We start from the raw sequence: 7,294 nt of genomic DNA, 5'->3' as shown, positions 1-7,294 counted from the left end.
TAGGGTTAGGGTCATGGTTAATCAATATTTTGACACAAAGATACACACATCTTGTCTGTAGTCTGTAGACAGACCTTTCTTGACATTATTATTCATCAACACTGATACGCAGATGCAACCTCACATCCAATACGTAATGCTGGTCAATTGCCTGCCCATCATCTACATTCAGATAAATGAGCAACCTGGCATTCTTTTGAAACTTAGTTTCAAGGTGGAGCTGTCTTGCCACTTGGCTGTAGAGGTTTGGCTATACTTTCAGGGATCGTTTCTGTAGTTTTTAACTTGGAAATGTGATTTGAATGTGTAGGTCTCCCTATCTACGATGATGAGCCAATATGCTTCCTTTTGAGAATGAATTGGGTGAAGTGTGATGGTTTTATTTCATGCACTTCATTCCTGATGAATGTTCTTACTGTGTTCCACAGTGTAGAGAAAGGAAGTATCTTCTGCGTGGGTTGTGCTTTTGAGTCTTAGAAAGAAGGAGCTAACTATTTTATTAAGTTTTTTGTTCTGGTTTTGCTTATCTTATTTGTGGATATATGTCTTTTTGAAGCAGCTTAATAGCATGTTTGTGAAAGAAAATGCAGCTTGTTTTGTTGTGTTGTTTCTGTCTACAGTAATGTATCAGTTGTGTCTGCAACATTTCCAGTATTTGCCATCAATCATGCGAAGATGCTATTCACATTTCTTCCACTGCAGGGACACAAGATTTGAAACTATTGTTGGGTTTTCTGAGTTATGTGAGAACTCAGTCTTTTTTAACTTAGTTCACAAGTCTCATGGAAATGGAAAAGAAAACTGTACAGCTATTGTTGAATATCTCGTTATTTTCTGTGAAATTGGTGTGCATATGCCTTTTTTCACATTTAGAAATCCATTCACCAAACTGACATATATGCAATTGAATGTTTTGTAATGTAGGCTCAAATGGAGCAGTTCTGCCTTTTATTCAGTTAGGTTAAATTACACATTGAAGTATCATTTCTAGAATTTTCAATTTGAAAATCTGTTTTGGAAGCATCTCAATATGTTAAGTTGCAATGCTTCCTTTTGGAGTATTTAACAAAATTGATTTACAGATGCAATCTGACATCCTTTTGAAAAATAATTTCAAGGAGACACTGTTTACGTTTTAGTTTGAAATACTGGGTTATCTTTTCAAGCATAATTTCTGTAGTTTGTAACTTGGAAGTGTGATTTGGATGTGTATGTCTCCCTATTCACGATGATGAACCAACATGGTTCCTTTTGAGAATGAATTGGATGGAGTGTAATGGTTTTGTTTCACATACTTCATTCTTGATGAATGTTCTTACTGTGTTCCACAGTGCAGAGGAAGGAAGTATGTTCTGAGTGGGTTGCTTTTTTTTTTTTTTTTAGTTTAAAAGAAAAGTTCTTAACATTTTTATTTATAAAACTAGAACTATTTTTATAGTTCTTAACACGTTTATTTGTTTATCATATTTGGGAACATATATATTTTTGTTGCAGTTTAATAGCTTGATTGTAGAAAAAAAACTTATCCTGTTGTAGTTCTTCTTTTTGTATGCAGTAACGTTTTACGTAATTAAAAGCAGCAGGTCTATGTCTGCACCATTTCATGTATTTGTACTTCTTTGGAAGTGAATATTCACGTTCTTCATTTGCAAGGACACTTAAGATTTTAAACTATTGTACTGATTTGTGAGGACACAATTTCTTAATGCTTACAAGACTCATGGAAACTACAAACAAAGTCTTCTGCTGGGTTATATTTTCAAGGATAATTTCTAACTTGGAAATGTGATTTGAATGTGTATGTCTCCCTATCCACAATGATGAACCAATATGCTTTCTTTTGAGAATGAATTGGATGGAGTGTAATGGTTTTTTCATGCCCTTCACTCCTGATTAATGTTCTTGAAAATCTGTTTTGGAAGTGTTATCTCAAGATGTTAAGTTGCAATACTGTCTTTTAATATAATGTAGCATAAAGATTTATTTTGTAACATTTCTGTTATGATGTTTCCTGCTGTATCTTATAGATTGCTGGATGGAAATATAATTAAAGGTGTTAGGTTCTCCCGGGTTTCAAAAATGTACACTTTTCCTTGTAGGGCACACAAAGTAGGGACTGTTATATAATTGTGGAAATGTTGTTATGTACAAGTGTGATGATTTGGCATGTTTTTAAGGAAAATTAAACCTGATATTTTGTTTTGAAATCAAGTTATGCAAGTCCTAGATCTAAAAATAATAATGTTATGGCTGTTTACTAATTCTAGTTGGCATATGTAGTCAGTTGTGTGAATATGCACATTACATTTCTTCAACTGCAGCTGCACCTAAGCAATGAAACTTCAATCATTTCATTCTTGTCTGTCATGCAAAGACCTGATTTCTCCACTTGCTGGTCAGAAGACTAGTGAAAAAGGATTTCTTCAATCAAGTCTTACTTACAATGCTTCTGTTAAACTGACCATGACCCCTAATTCCAGTCCAGAGTCAGCTGGTGTTATGATTAGAAGTATGCTTTAGGTGACCAGTTTTGTATTTCAAAAATAGCTGTTGTTAAATTTCTATCAGCAACATATTTTGCAAAGGAGGTAATTAGCCACTGCCATCTGCATTCCTGCCTTGTGGAACACCCGGAAAGTAAAAGGCTGAAGTAGAACATACCAGTGAGTGGTCAGCATGTTAGCATTTTTAATCTGGTGGTACCACTGGAGCTGGCCAGGGTTGGAACTGAGGATGAATAAGTGTCACACCACGTATTGTTGTATATATGTGTGTATGCATCACACCATGTATTCTTGTAGTGTGAAGACCACTTACAGCTTTATGGCTTTATGCAAACCCTAAAAGGCTCAACCAGGTGCACCTGTAGAGAAAAAGGGTGGAGCAGGGATGGAAAGGTGGGTAAGAGGGTGGGTGTGGAAGAAAAAAAGGAGGGATAGAGTGAAACAAGTTGGTGAAAAGATTTAGGAGCAAGCATTGCTCATTTCTGGGGTATGTGAGAAAGAGAAGGGAGAGAGGGGGTCCTGCCACCCAGGTTTGCCACAAGATGGTCATTTACCAGCTGGATGGATTTGTCCAGAGACTCTGGGTGGTGGCTCTGGACCCTCCACCTCAGGAAGGCAAGCAATGAATTGTTCTTGTATCACCACACCCACGCCATCCTTGGAGTCCTTTCCTGGAGCAAGAAACTATCATCTGCAACAATCTTGTTGCTACTGCTTGAAGATGAAGGGCCAGCCCAACTCCCTGAATATTAAGCTTCGTAAACGCTGATGAGTTTGTTCCGGCATTTGGCCGACCATCTGCAGTATAGCTCTCCTCAGTGCATCGCATTTCAGCTATGCTGCTATGTGAGGCTGCTGAGCTGTGAGCTGGGGCTCCCCTGAGAGTAGGTGTAGTAGGCGGGCTACCAAACTTTCTTGTGGCCATCTGCCACAAGCTCGAAGAGCTCCACATACACCTCTGGGTTGTCATGTGGAGACATCACCGAGGGGAAAATAAGCGACACAGCTGGGGTGGCAGGTGGCTGAGGTAGGCTGTGGAGAACCTGGCAGTTCTGTATTTGCTCCATTGTGATGGTCTAGAAACAAAGGAGCTGCTCCCTTTGCAGGTCAAGGAGCACTTGATGTCGTCTGTGTTTCAGGCTAGCGAGGACAGAGAAGACTCCACTGTGGTCTTCTAGTCCTAAGTACCAACACCAGTGTGTTGTTTTCAGGAACAGGGAGGAGAATAAAGGGAGACAGGCATAGATGACATACATTGTTCTATATTAGCTTAAAAATGCAGGAAGTAAAACAAAGACAAATAGTAAACATTATCATCATTATCATCAACAGTATCATTTTACTGTCAGTAAACATTATCACTCTCTGGCCAAAGATATGTTTGACATATGGGAGCAGAAGCCACACATTGTTCATCCAAATAATATAATAACTTTGGGTACATAACTATATTTAAAAGTAAGAAAAGAAACATAGATGAGTTTTGACATTGGATTTAAATGGAGAAAGGGATCTAGACAGACTGACTTGGGGAGGGTATTCCATAAACAGGGAGCAATTCTGGAGAAGGGCCGTTAACCCAAAGAGTGGAGGTTGGGAAATGGGACGGCTAACAGACCAGCCGAGGAGGAGCTGGGCGCATGGGTGGGTGTATAGCGGAGAAGGAAAAGAGCTAAGCGGGGCAAGATTAAGTGCCTTGAATGTGTGGAGAATTTTCAAATGAATGTATTTAACCAGTAGCCAATATTTAACCAGTAGCCAGTGGAGATGGGCTGAGATGAGCAGCTGTGAGTTAAAAGACAGGAAGCAGAATTCTGAACCATTTGAAGTTTGTGATGTAAGCAGTAATTAATACCAATAATCAAGAAGGTTGGAAACAAAGGCATGAATAAGATGCAATGGTAGCTCAGTGGTTAAGGTGCTTGACTGCTAATTAGAAGGTTGCCAGGTTGCCACTGTGAGGCCCCTGAGCAATTGCTTAAGTTGTGTTCACTCATAATTGTAAGTTGCTTTGGATAAAAGCATCAGCTAAATGGTCTAATCTGTGCTATGTTGCACAAGTGGAATAAAGAAGATTTAACAACAGCATTAACATGAGTTTCAAATAACAGAGTTGAATCAAGGGTGACTTCCAGATTTCCAAACAGGTTGGAAAGGGAAACAGTTACATTGCCAATGGGGGGAGTTGTTGAACCAGTTAGTGTTGATGTAGAGCCAAGGACAATAAGCTTATCACTGATAAAATTATGCTTCATCCAGAGTTTGAGTTTTGATAGACAGTACTCCAGTAGTCTGAGAGGTGGGTTATTAATGGCTTTTTTCTTTAAGTAAATCTGACTGTCATCTGCGTATAAGTGAAAATCCAATTTAAAGTGACACATGATATGGCCAAGCAGGAGGATGTCGCTAATAAATTGCAGGGGTCCATTGATAGAACCTTGAGGGACCCCCTCAGAAATAACAAAGGTAGAAGAGATATGACATGAGAGGTTAATGAACTATTTCCTGTGATGTAGGAGGAAAACTAGTGAAGAGCATAACCATTGATACCCAGCTCACGAAGCCTAGAGAGAAGGCTAGAATAAGAAACTATGTCAAATGTAACAACTAAACTGATAAGAATGGAGAGGGCAAGAAGAGGTCATTAGTAACTTGAGAGAAATTTCATTACAGTGGTAAGAGTGAAAACCTCACTGAAAGGATTAAAAAAGTGTACTGTCATCTAGGTCCGCTTGGAGCTGTGTAGCAACAACTTTCTTATGAACTTTGGAGAAAAATGGAAGATTGAACATAGGACAATAGTTACAGAAATGATTATGCTGTAGATAAGGGTTTTTTTTTGAATGGGGGTAACTACTGCACTCTTAAAGACAGAGGGCACAAAGACAAGTGATTGATTAATAAGTGTAGTGAGGTGTGGCACTAGGTAAGGTAGACATGCTTTAACAAGAGCTGTGGTGATAGATTCAAGAGTGTAGGTAGTGGTATGAGAAGTAGTAATGATATAAGAAATCTGAGAAGAATAAACCATTTTAAACACAGAAGCAGGCTGTTGTATATTTATTAATAAAGAGAAAAACCGAGGGGAAAGGGTTGTATGCCTGACCATAAGGGGCCGCTAGAAAACTATAGATGTGAGAGATTTCCTTTTCAAAGAAATGTAGAAAAGAATCACAATTCTCACAAGAAACAATGCGTTTTAAAAATGGACGTTTAAAAAGCTTGGCTGTTGGAAAGAGTCAACGCAAGTTAGCGTCTGAATTCTGAATGTGATTGGAAGGGTAGGTTGATTTTTCAGCATGTAAAGCATCTCTACTGTAATGGGTGGCTCACAACACAACAGTGACCACCAGAGGGAGGCCATAAGCCAGCAGCTAATCTGGGTTCGTTAGCCTGCTCTCCCTCAGGTGGCCTCACCCTGTATAACAGCTTCATAAATACTTCTTTGTGATGCATTGTTGTGTGATGTGTGCAGAGCTTGCTGGTAATTTGTATTGGCATCTTCAGTGGTATTCTGTGACTTTCTGACCTGTTCTCTGTGAGACTTCCCTGTATGTGTCTAGTTGTTTTCTGAAGTATCAGTTGTTTGTTTACCATTTGTTTTGTCTGTCTGTCTCATGTATCTCCTCCAAAGTAAGGTGGTTAAGGTGGAGGTTCCTGAGTAGTGTGGACCCTGGTTTGATCCCTGGTTAGGCTAATCAAGTGTGCCTCAGCACCAAACACTCTCCTGAATTTCCTTGAGTTTCTTCCACCTTCCCAGGAGAGTAGAATGCATAGCACTTTGCTCTAGTGAACCCACTCTTCAGTTTGATCCCCATCCCTGCAGTTACATGGTTTGGTTGGCTTCCACCACTCTTCTCCACTACCCTTTCCTTGCACTACCTCATCTACTCTTGGGTCCATCTAGGAGGTCCCTTCCTCAGAGTATCTGCTGCTGTGCAGTCTATCAGGCTGCTTATCCTTGAAATATCCTGGCAGCCTTGCTGTTCTGTCACGTCTGTAAGCCAACATTTGTTTATAAGCCTCAACATGACTGTAGAGGCTAGGTTTCTTAGAGTCTTTCCAAATGCTGACCAACCTGTTTCATAATATGAAGCGCTGGAGTAAACCAGGGCAAGAGAATGGCAATGGAGTTTTTATGGGAGCAAATCGGTCAAGCATGTCTGCAGTGTTAAGCATTGTAACATACACTTCAGGAGAAGGGGCATGGTCCAAAGAGAAAACAGAGGACATAGACTGGACAGAGGTAGTTGGGTCAATGGGGTGAATCCTGTGAAAAGAAATTAGTCTTTTAACCCAATAATGATGCAAAGGCATAAACAAAATAAGCATTTGGTTTGAAAGTGGGACAGGAAGAGAATGAAGAGACAAGACTGGAATAGAACAAGAACAGGCTGTAACGATCCCACTCGGGACAGGCAAGAGGCAGAATGCATATGCAGGAGGCGGTTTAGTAAACGTGGGAAACACAAACACAAAGGCCAAAATAAACAGAGGCAAGAGGAAAACACTACAGCAGGTAATACACAAACTGGGCAAACAGTAAAACATGGGCAGCAGCAACAACAACAACAACAACAACAACAACAACAACAACAACAACAACAACAACAACAACAACTACTACTACTACTACTACTACTACTACTACTACTACTACTACTACTATGGCAAGCCTAAGCATAATCACAACACAACACAACAAACTAGAAGACAAAACACAGGGCTTAAATAACCAAGACAATTAGCCACTAAACAGACTCAGGTAAACATGGGAACAGGGAGAACCA

At 39.7% G+C, this 7,294-nt stretch overlaps 2 non-coding genes across 2 annotated transcripts; both read left to right on the top strand.

The window, feature by feature from the left end:
- Positions 1–246: 246 nt before the first annotated feature.
- On the top strand, positions 247–458 carry LOC113581873. The gene has a single exon (XR_003411106.2). It is a non-coding gene; the product is annotated as a small nucleolar RNA U3 (small nucleolar RNA).
- A 691-nt stretch (positions 459–1,149) lies between these two features.
- On the top strand, positions 1,150–1,361 carry LOC113581874. The gene has a single exon (XR_003411107.1). It is a non-coding gene; the product is annotated as a small nucleolar RNA U3 (small nucleolar RNA).
- The last annotated feature ends 5,933 nt before the right edge of the window (positions 1,362–7,294 follow it).

This window comes from Electrophorus electricus, chromosome 4 (genome assembly GCF_013358815.1).
Source record: "Electrophorus electricus isolate fEleEle1 chromosome 4, fEleEle1.pri, whole genome shotgun sequence".
NCBI classification, from domain to species: domain Eukaryota; kingdom Metazoa; phylum Chordata; class Actinopteri; order Gymnotiformes; family Gymnotidae; genus Electrophorus; species Electrophorus electricus.
Note: the sequence above shows the minus strand (reverse complement) of the source record. Positions and strands in the feature narration are given on the sequence as shown.